Genomic DNA, 12,020 nt, shown 5'->3' with positions numbered 1-12,020 from the left:
TGTAAATCATTTTGAGTAATATAGACATTTTAACAATTTTGATTCTGCTGATCCATGAGCATGATATGTTTTTCATCTGTTTACATCCTCTGCAATTTGCTTCCTCAGTATTTAGTAGTTCTCCCTGTAGAGGTCTTTCACCTCCTCAGTTAAATACACTCCTAGGTATTTTATTTTCTTTGTTGCTACTGTGGAAGGTATTGCATCTTTACGAAATGTATGCATTTTTGATTTGATTCTCTGTTGTTGGCATATATTGAAGCTACCAGTTTGTGTACACTGATTTTGTAACCCGAGACTTTGCCAAACATATTTATAAATTCCAGGACTCACTTGACTGATCCTTTGGGATTTTCTAGATATAAGATTATATCATAAGCAAAGAGCAATAATTTGACATCTTCTGTCCCCATTTGGATATACTTGATTTCCTTCTCTTTCTGATTGCTTTGACTAGAACTTCCCCCACTATGTTAAATAGAAGTGATCATAGTGGACAACTTCTTTGGTTCTAACTCTAAGTAGGACTGCTTTCAATTTTTCTGTTCAATATGATGTTGGCTGCGGGTCTGTCATATATAGAAGTGACTGGCATTTTACCAACATACGATGAAATAATTAGTCCATTCAAAAATTGGTTTATTAAGGAGCTGCTATGTGCTTGTAATTGTGTTGGAATGAAAGATCTAAATATGACTAAATTGTGCTATTAAAAACTTAGCAACATATTTGAGGAAAAACTTAATACAATATATGTAAGGCATAAGTAAATGCTTTTTAGGAAATACATCTAATTCTCTGGAAGTATAGATTAAGAAGCTAGCAACAACTTCAAGAATGAGAGAGATAAAAGGAATAAAAGAGATTTTGTAACAAAATGAGAAGAGTTGTAGATAATATACTCAATGAAAAACAAATACCACATGTTCTCAGTTATAAGTGGTAGCTAAATGAGGGGTATATGTTGCTATAATGTAGTATAACAGATATTACGAGCTATGAAAGAGGAGGTTGAAAGGGCAGTGAAGGATAAAAATCTACTTATTGGGTACAAAGTGCACTATTCTGGTGAGGGGCACACTGACAGCCCTTACTTCACCATCATACCATTTCTCCATGTAACAGAAAACATTTGTACCCCCTAAATCTACTGAAATTAAAAACATATGTATATATCTCCAATAAAATGGGGCCATGTTTATCTTTTTTACACTGCTATACTCAGGTACCTACTGGCATTGTTTGGTTCAGTATATTTTCAGTATATATTTCTCAATATATATTTATTGAATAAATAAATGTAAAAAGGAGATGGATGATTATCAAATAGCAGCTTGGCAGAAGGCAAGTCTGGGAAGATGAATAGAAGCACTTAGTGAACACTTTCACTACCATTTTAAATAATCAGAACACTGTTCTGTGATCTTGAGTAGCATTGTCCAATGAAAATATAATGTTAGCCACATAAATAATATCAAATTTATAAAAGTCATATTAGAAGAGTTTTATTCTCTCTCTCTCTCTCTCTCTCTCTTTTTTTTTTTTTTTTTTTTTTGCAGTTTTCAGTCAGGGCTGGGTTGGAACCTGCCACCTCTGGTATAAGGTGCCAGCACCCTACTCCTTTCAGCCACAGGCGCTGCCCATAGTAGAAGTCATTAATGCGTTTATATTCTAACTTAAATAAAATTTGTATATGACAAAGGTAAAAATATTTCTACATTTGGCTTTAAACTTGTTAATGAAATACAATAAGGTGTGCATTTTACATTTAGAATGATTCTCACCTTAGATTAGCAACATTTCAAAAGCTCAACAGCCACATGTGGTTAATGGTTGCTGCATTAAATAGCACAAGTGAAGGGTTCTTGCTACTTGACATGTATTCCTTGGACCAGCAATTCCTGAGAACTTAGTAGAAATGTAGAATCCTGGCTACACTCCAGATCATCCAAATCAGCTCCTTATTGTCTCTAGCACTCCTGGTTGCTCTACACACAGAGCAGTGAAAGAAGCACTGGTCCTGGTGACTCAGCTGTAACGTTAGGTGTGTGCATGCCCAGTAATGCACAATGTAAATGCTATTGGACTCTAACAAGATTGGATTAGAATTATAAAGTATATTAATTTATCTTAAAAGGACAAAGTGAATTAACCCTTACAAATATTTGATATTATATCCATACTGATGTGTTCATTTGATCCAGGTGTCAGATTGTCTCATGTCATTAATGTCGAGTCACCTGAAATAAGAATTGAAGTTACATAAAGGAGGACAAGTGTATGTCATCTATGCCTATTAAATGGGTTTATGGATTTTATTATCTATTACATTTCCTAGCATTAAAATAACATTTATAAAATGGAGGCTATAAAATATTTTCCTAGTATATTTTTGCAAATAAAAGAAAACAAAAATGTGGCAGATCGAGCCTTCCAATCTTTACAGTAAATTTTCTCAGTTTGAATGATGGATAACAAGTAGTGATGCTATCAGTTTACCAAGTAGAGAGATGAAACCTGTAACATTATTAAAATATCTATTAGAAGAGTAGCTTTATACCCCTAGAACTTAGCCATTGGGTATATGGTATTTGAAAAATCACCTAATGATAATATAAAGCATTATGATTAGTAAGACATTTTAAACATCATCCAGGTTTGGCTAGGAGAGTTCTGATTTACATGAGTTTTCCAATCATAATAGCATCCCCTTTGCTCAAAAGAGGCCCTGCTTAGAAGATAAAACATTTGATCACCCTGCTTATCACACTCACTTAAAATTTATCTCTTGGGTGTTTTATATTACATATAATATAAAAGTACAGTAAAGAATACATATATATCATTTTGGAATGAACGATCACATGTTCTAGGAGAGATTTATTTATTCATTTTGGGTTATTTTGAAGAGCACACAGTGAAAACTCGACTTGTGACAAACTGGATTGTTTCCCAGGTTCACTCTTAGCTCAGGCTTAATTGTTCCCGGCAACTCCTTTCAGGCTGGGAATATGTGTTCGCTCTCAGACTGATGCAAAGTGACAGTCTAAGCAGAACTGTGTACTTTTCTCTACTCTCTTTCCCCTCTCCACTCCCTTAATTGTGGGAAGAAGGAGAAATAATTGTTAGGAATTTCAGAAGTCCTTCCTGCATAGTATATTGTTTACTGACCAAAGGAAAGGCAGAATCCCAGGAGGCAGCAGCGTAACCAAATCAAGTAGGTAACCTGTAAGACCTTAAAGGTGAGCTTGCAAACCAAAAAGTGGATCACCCAGTTATGGTTCTCCTGGGATGCATTAACTAGAAATTTCATGTGTGAATAGAAAGAGCAAAAACATTTCAAAGTTTAAAAAATATTCCATACTGTAGAAAAATAGATTTTGATATAATTTCTGAAAATCTTTTGAAGCTCTAAAAGTGTATGTTAAGTAAATAAAACTTACATTGATTTAATTTTCCATTCTATGTAAATATAATTTTTTTTATTTAAGCTGAAAAGAATAGGATTAATGAATTTAGGAGAATTCACTATGAAATCTGAGCAACCCGTTCAATGAAACAGTCAAGTCATTTGAAAAGAAATTAACTGAAGCAGTAATTAAATGCCACTATAATGTGGAAATGAAAGAAACATAAGGTTATAGGTTAACTATGACTCTAATGGAGGAAAACAATGAAGGAAGACACAGAAGGTACACAAATACATCAATCATTTGCAGGGATTATCAAAAACTTGAAAGGCAGGTACGTAGAGTCTACTTCAGAATGTTTAATTACATAGGATTTCTCTCTCAGCATCCACAGCCCTGCCTATCACAGATTTTAACATATTTCACATAATGATGGTTTAGAACAGGACATCATTTCCCAAAATGTGTTACTTGGAACTCTAGCTTTTCCAATAGTCCTGGGGGGGCGGGGATGTGGCACATTCAAGTACATTTAGGAAAACTTATTTACCCTAGTATTGCCCTAAATAAAATTCACTTTGCACATTCATGTACTTAGTGGTCTTGGAGTTCCTTGTGGTAGTTTAATTAATTGTTGAACGTTTTTTATTCCATTATTAATTAAGCTTCTTGAATTAAAGAAACTTTAGTTTAAGTGAAATTTATTAGTATTGCAGGAAACTAATATCCCATAGAAAATAATTGGGACATTTCTGGGCTACAGTAATTTTGTTGACGTATTACTATTCATAACATGCTGTTGGCCTTGACATGAATACCTAAATTAATACCAAGATAGGATTGGATAAGCATTTTAAGTAAATTTGGGTTTCCACTACTTGGTCCTTGCTCTGTGCCAGAAATAGCAATGTTATTTTCATGTCTGAATTAATGTATCAGCAAAACTATTCATTTTAAGCTGCATAATTTTGAAGGAAGATAGACAAACTCTCAGAGGCATAATGTACAAAATCATCATTTTTTCTACTTGAGTGATATAGTACACTGTTGGAAAATAATTGCATTTACATTTCAACTAAAAATAATTATTTCTTAAGTTGGAAGAAAAAGCTGAGGTAGAAAAACAGAAAATTCCCTAAAGAATTTCTTGTTGGTGCCTAGGGACCAAATAGTATAGTTTTCCAGATGCTCAGAGATAATGGTGTAATCTGACCTGCCTATAGTAAGGTTAACGTGATGGAAATGTGGGAAAATATCTTTTAGCTCTGGACTTTGTAATCTACTCTCATTTCAGTCAATATGAGTGATCCAGCTTGAATAATAAAATAAAACCAATAGGATTAGTGAAGAAAAATTAACTCTCCTTAAATAAGAAAGTCCTAAAATCTGAAATTATTTTGTTGCTAGCTACTCCGAAACAAGTTGTTTGGGTACAGTCATTCAATATATTTAAGTAGAATAACAGTTTTTATTACTGCATTATTGTTAATGCTCTGTTGAATTGGGTATTAATCATTGATAACAATGGATATTAATGCCCCATTATGTAATAATAAACAAATAATAATTGGGTTAATAACTTAGTAGAGAGGCAGGTATCAGGAAGTATTATGTCTTTGATCATTACCAAAACAAAATAGATTCCAAATTCATAAAATCTACAATAGGTGCATCTGAAATTACCTTGTTGCCAATATAATTTGTTTTCTTTTCATAGACTCTAAATTTTCTTTGTATGTTCATCTTTTTATTGAGTGATTATAATGGCTCTATTGATATAAACTATTACGATACTTTTATTAAGCTAATATTTCATTTTAGTTACTTCATTCATTATATTAAGTATCCAGTCAATACTACGAAATGTGATAGATGTTCTCTATCAATAGGAAATACATGGTACCTGCCTTAACGGGGTTTATAAACTGGTGAGAAAGACAATGAAAGTAAACAGACCAATTAATTGCATTTAGTAATTGAAAGTGGGCTATGAAGTATGAAGTATTATCTCACATTGAAGACAAAAGTTTAATTAGGAGAAGCATCTTATTACAATTATTATATTTGCATTTTTGATAGTGTAATAATGAGTATAATTTTCTGATTTCAGTGGGCCATGACCTGTGAAGAGATCTGTGCCCACTCACCTAATTCCTCCTGTACTTTCGATGATTAAAATTAAAAGGGGAGCCAATGTTGCACAGTAAAGGACTGTCAATACCTTATGCAAGCTTGCTTATGATTGTGTTTGTTAGTATTTCCCTAAAGTATCAGAAATACCTGGACACTTGACACAATGGGTTTATAACAACCGTCTGAAAACAGATAAAATGTTTGTGTAGGCATGATAATTTAATTCTCCTTGTATTCACCTTTATGTTTCTATGAAAGATTTAGTGAATAGGATTGTCCAGAAAATGTGATAATGACTTGTATCCTGACTGAAATTGGAGACTGCTGAAGCACTTTTGTTTTATGGGTCAGTTATTTTAGTAACTTTAAATATGTGTTTGTGTCTCTTATATTTCTACTACCGGTTCATAATAAGTAGCTGAAAGTAGAGAAAAAGTGAAAAGAAAGTAGACATCAGACTGAGATAAGAAAGTAGGTTGGTATTGTCCATAATATATAGTCCTTATATAATTTTTATAATATATGATGAACCTAAAATTTATCCCTTACTACCAAATTGCTTCAGAAAGATGAATGAATAATAGAAACATCAAAATCTTAGAAATCTCAACCTATTCAATAAGTGAACCAGATAGCCCCAGAAACTAAAAAATAATCTACTTAAAAGTTTTAATTTTATGGAAATTACTTTAAGGAACGCATGAAACAAAATTTCTGTCTATTAATTCACTTCTATTTTAAGAAATGTTGATAGCAGATTATTTTAAAATTTAATATTTGCAACTGTTTTTCCATAACAAATAGCAGTTAATGCTAATACATTTCTGAGATATGCTAAATGAGAAAGCAGATCAAGTATATAAAAAATGCATTTATATAATAATAGAGAATAAGAATATTATAAGCAAAGATTAATAAATGGCAAGTCTAAAGCAGCTGAAAGCTGCTCCCAAAGATGGCCAACTAGACCAACTTGTGTCAGAAGCTCCCTTCTGAGGGAGGAAAACTGGGCTGAAGCAAATTCAGAGTAGTTGGAATTGGGAGGTAGATTGCAAGGATTAGAAATCAAAGCACACAGCAACTGCACTGAGACAAACTGTGAGGATATAGATGAGAAAGAAGAAGGAAAAGTATATAGGGCAATTATGGAGTGAACCAGACTGGAGGAGCACAGAAAAAGGGTTAAGGGTACCCCTCTCTCACCTGGGGGCTCTCCCAGTGATCCACAGGAGCTCTCATCCCACAGGAGTCTACCACAAGGGAAGAAAGACCCAGTTTTCTTGTACATAAGAATGTTCTCCTCTGCCTGGCAGAATAGTGAGTAATCTTGGCTTCAGACTCCTTGATGCCTGCAGCCATGACCCATCCCCCATCTTTCTTGGATTATTGGACAAATGACAGACTTCCCCCTGCCAAGATCTGCTTCTGAGCACACAGGCAAGTCAGAATGCTATCCCAGCCCAGAAAGCCTGGAGGGGCTGTCCAAACCCCAGGCACCAGAAAGGTAGAGCATTGAACCTGCCCAGCATCCACAGCAAGCAAGGAAGCAAGGGTTACAGAGAATACTTGCTTTGTCGCTGGCAACTGGCAGTATCCTTAGCTGGACACAGTAGGAAAGGGAGATAGACCCTGCCCCTGGACATGTCTGGAAACATATCTGAGGGACCTCTGCAGTGAGTGTCCTGGTCAACTGAGTATACTCTGCCTTCCACTGAGGGAGGAGATGGTGACTCAATAACACTGACTTTGGTTAGGCAGGGTCTCTCCTGAGTCTTCCCTCTGCTTGGGGGAAGCTTTTCCTATTTTCTGGAGTGGCTCTGTCTGGCATCTCTACCCAGAAGCCCCCATTCTTGTGGTTCATCCCCTATGTTCCCTCCTGCTAACTTGGAGAGGGGCATGTCTAGCCTCAGGTGACCCCAATCTGAGAAATTCCCAAGAAGCAGACCATAAGCCATAGATCTCTCCCCCTAAACTGCAGCCAAAGTCATAGCCCACAGCCTAAAATTCAGTAAAGACCATAGCTTTTAAATCTTTTGTTAATGGGGCTAAAACTGGCTGGGACAATTTGATAAACCTCAGATTCACTTTATTCTACTACAGTTGAAAGCCCTGGAAATTTGAATGTGTTGTGACCTGGACTTTGGCAAAAGTGGGGCTTTATTAATTTGTTTGAGAGTGATGCTGGCACTTGGGCTGGAACAGCTCAGCTTGTTACCCGGTGCTGCCCTTGGTCTGGGAGTGTTACCTGGAAGCCCTGCCCCCAGCTCTACCCTGCCAACTTGGAGAAATCAGGCTGGTTTCAGAGACTGTCAGACTCTGCAGCCCTGAGAGCAACCTTTGGGAAGCTGTGTATGGGAGGAACCACAGGTATAAGCAGTGGCTCATTCAATCAGTCAATGATGAAGGGGAGTTGAGCCCTCTCACTGGGGCCTCTGGATCTGATTTAAACCTGACAGTTTAGTTTCAGAACAGGTCTTCTAAGTGCTGCCTGAGGGATTCCAACTATATTATTTCTTAATAACAATTTAGGGAAAATCTAACATTCCAGCTTTAAAAAGAGTACAGATAATAAATGTATAAATAAACTGGGAACACAAAGGGAGGAATCAGCAGAAGAACCCTGGGAACATGAAAAATCAGAGCAGATCAACTCTTTCAAGAGATTACAAGGGAGACATAGCTGAAAATACGATCCATAGAGAAATTGTTGAAATGACAGGAGTAAAATTTAGAATATGGATGGCAAATAAAATGAATGGACTTGAGGAAAAAGATGGAAAAAGAAGTAAAAAAAGAAATAGCTCAAAAAATCAGTGGAATTAAAGTCAAACTCATCAAGGATCTGGACATAATCAGGAAAGATGTAGCAGATCTTGACAACTGAGTCATCCATGGAGTTTGAAACATAGTAGAAAGTCTAAATAATAGAGTAGAACAGGGAGAAAAAAGAATTCAGAAACTGAAGATAAGATTTTTAAACTAACCCATGCATTCAAAGAGGCAGGAACGAAGAGAGTAAAGGCAGAAGTATCACTGAGAGAGATATGGGACTACACCAAATGCACAAATTTATGAATCATGAGGATTCCTGAAGGAGAAGAAGAGAGTCCCAAAAGCACGAGATCTCTACTTCAGGACATCATGGTGGAGAATTTCCCATACATTGTAAAAGACCACGAAATTCAAATGCTAGATAGTTTCAGAAGTCCAGCATGATTTAATTATAAAACACAGCATCTCCTATGTACCCAATTTAAATGCTCTGTGATATATAGAAATAAATGAGAACTTCAACTCCCCTCTGACAGAGCTGGAAAGATCTACCAAACAGAAACTAAACACATTGTAATTAACTGGGCCAAAGTCAAAATTAAAGAAAAATTACTGCAAACAGCCAGTCATAAGCAAACTTCTTACCTACAAGAAGCAAAATATCAGAGTGACAGCAGAATTTTCAGCTAAAACTTTTCAAGACAGAAGAGGGTAGTCATTTGCCTTTAATTTTCTTAAACAGAATAATTTTCACCAAAGATTCTTTATCCTGCTAAATTAAGTTTCATATTTGATGAGAAATGAAATCATTTTCTGCAAGCAAACATTGAGGAATTTTACCACAATAAGATCAGCTCTGCAGGGAATCATCAGACCCGTTCTTGATATTGACCATCCCAGTGGACCACCTCCAAAGTAAAGACATAGTGACTAAAGGACAAAGCTTAACTTTCACAATGGCACAAGTGATAAAACTAAGTAATGAGCAATAAACATAATAAGATAAACAGAACTCTACCATACTTATCAATAAATGTGAATGGCTTGAATTCCCCACTGAAGAGGCACAGGCTGGCTAAGTAGATTAAAAAAGCATAAGGCAACTATATGTTGTATTAAGAAAACATAACTAATCTCTAAGGATAAAACAAGACTCAAAGTGAAAGATAGGAAAACAATATTTTAGACAAATGGAAGTCGGAAGAAAACAGGGATTGCAATCTTATGTGCAGATACCATTGCATTTAAGCCAAAAAAAAAAAAAAAAGAATACAGACAGACAAAGATGGACACTATATGCTAGTCAAGTGAACAATACAAGAAGACATCTCAATCTTAAATATCTATGTATCCAACTTAAATGTTCTGAGATATGTATGAAGAAAATCCTAACCAATCTAAACAATATGATATCTTACAACACCTTAGTAAATGGGGACTTCACCTCCCCTTTGACAGAACTGGATAATCTACCAAACAGAAACTAAACAAAGAAAGAATGGACTTAATCATGACTTTAGAATAAATGGGCTTAATAGAGAACATTCCATCCCAATGAAAGTAAGTATACATACTACTCATCAGTCCATGGATCATCTTCCAATATTGATCATATCTAAGGCACAAATCAAATCTTAACAAATTTAAAATAATCTAACTGATATCTTTTATCTTTTTGGACCACCATGGAACCAAAGTAGAAGTCAATTCCAACAAAAATCTTCATCCCCACATAAATTCATAGAAATGGAATGATTTTATGCTGAATGGCAGCTTGTGAGAAAAAGAAGGAAATCATTAGATTTCTCAAACAAAATGATTATGGTTCCACAAGTATTCAAATCCTGTGGGATACTGAAAAGGCAGTCCTAATAGGGAAATAATCACATTAAATGCCCACATTCAAAAACAGAAAGAGCAAACACAATGTAATGAAAGATCTCAAGGAGTGGAAAAGGAAGAACAATACAATTCCAAACCTAGCAGATGAAAAGAAGAAACCAAAGTTAAATGATAAATAGGAAATTTAGAAGTAGAAACTATTCAGATGATCAAATGTTGGTTCTTTGAAAAATTAATAAAATCAATAAATCCTGAGCCTGGTTAACTAGAATAAGGAAAATTAAGTTCTCTAATAACCTCAATCCGAAATAAAAAAGGGGAAATAACAATAGATACCACAGAGAAACAAAAGGCCGTCACTGATCACTACAAAATCTCTATACCCAGAAATTTGACAATGTGGGGAAAATGTGCCAATTTTTGGAATCATACCACCTCCATAAATTCAACCAGAAAGAATTAGAAATTTTGAACTTACCAATGTTAAGCACAAAATTGCATCAACTATACATAATCATAATCTTTCAAAAAGAAATGTCCTGGACCAGATGTTTTCATATCAGAATTCTACCAAATCTTCAAAGAAGAGCTTGTATTGTAGAACCTATTCCAAAACATAGAGAAGGAATCTTCGCTAACATATTCTATGAAGCAAATATTACTCTGATACCAAAACCAGGAAAGGACCCAACAAAAAAGGAAAACTACAGACCAATATCATTAATGAATATTGACGTAAAAAATATTCAATAAAATTCTAGCAAATAGAATACACCTATACATTAAAAATATATATATACAGGAGGCCATAAACATGATCAGGTGGGCATGATCCCAGGGATACAAGGTTGGTTCAACATATGTAAATCCATAAATGAAATTCACCACATAAATAGAAGCAAAAACAAAAACCATATGATTCTGTCAATATATGCAGAAAAAGCATTTGACAAAATTCAGCATCCTTTTCTGGCAAGAATACTTAAGAAAATAGATATAGTTGGGACATTTCTTAAACTGATAGAGGCCATTTATAACAAACCCACAGCTAATGTTGTACTTAATGGAGTAAAACTGAAAGCATTTCCACTTACAACTGAAACCAGACTGGGATGCCCACTATTGTTACTCCTATTCAATATAGTGCTGGAAGTCCTAATTAGTGTAGTCAGCCAAGAGGAGATCAAGGTATTCAAATGGGGACAAAGGAGGTCAACTCTTGCTCTTTGTGGATGACATGATCTTATACCTGGAAAATCCTAGGATCTCAACTACAAAGCTCATAGAAATTATCTAAGTAACCTCTAAATTATCTAAGTAACATATATAGTAATGTCCAGGATACCAAAATCAATGCCCACAAATCAGTAGCCTTCATATATGCCAACAGTCAAGCTGAGAATAAAATCAAATCACAATACCCTTCACAGTAGTTTCAAAGAAAATGAAATGCCTGGGAATATATTTAACCAAGGATGTGAAGGATCTATGGAGAGAACTATGAAACCCTGTGGGGGGAAAAGATGTTAACAAATGAAACAGTATACCATGCTTATCACTGGGAATAATCAACATTGTTAAAATATCCATACGACCCAAAGTGATCTACAAATTTAATGCAATTTTCATCAAAGGTCCAAAATCATACTTAGAAGAACTTGAAAAAATAGTGCTCTGTTTCATATGAAAGTGTGAAAAATCCCAAATAGCCAATGCAATTCTAAGAAATAAAAACAAATCTAAGGGCATCACATTACCAGACCTCAGGTTATATTGTAAGTCAACAGTGATCAAAACAGCATAGTATTGGCACAAAAACAGATGTATAGATCTATGGACTAGAAGAAAGTACCAGAGGTAAAA

Source organism: Otolemur garnettii, unplaced genomic scaffold (assembly GCF_000181295.1).
Source record: "Otolemur garnettii isolate 467f Iridium unplaced genomic scaffold, OtoGar3 scaffold00005, whole genome shotgun sequence".
Lineage (NCBI taxonomy): Eukaryota > Metazoa > Chordata > Mammalia > Primates > Galagidae > Otolemur > Otolemur garnettii.
This window is presented reverse-complemented; position numbering follows the sequence as displayed.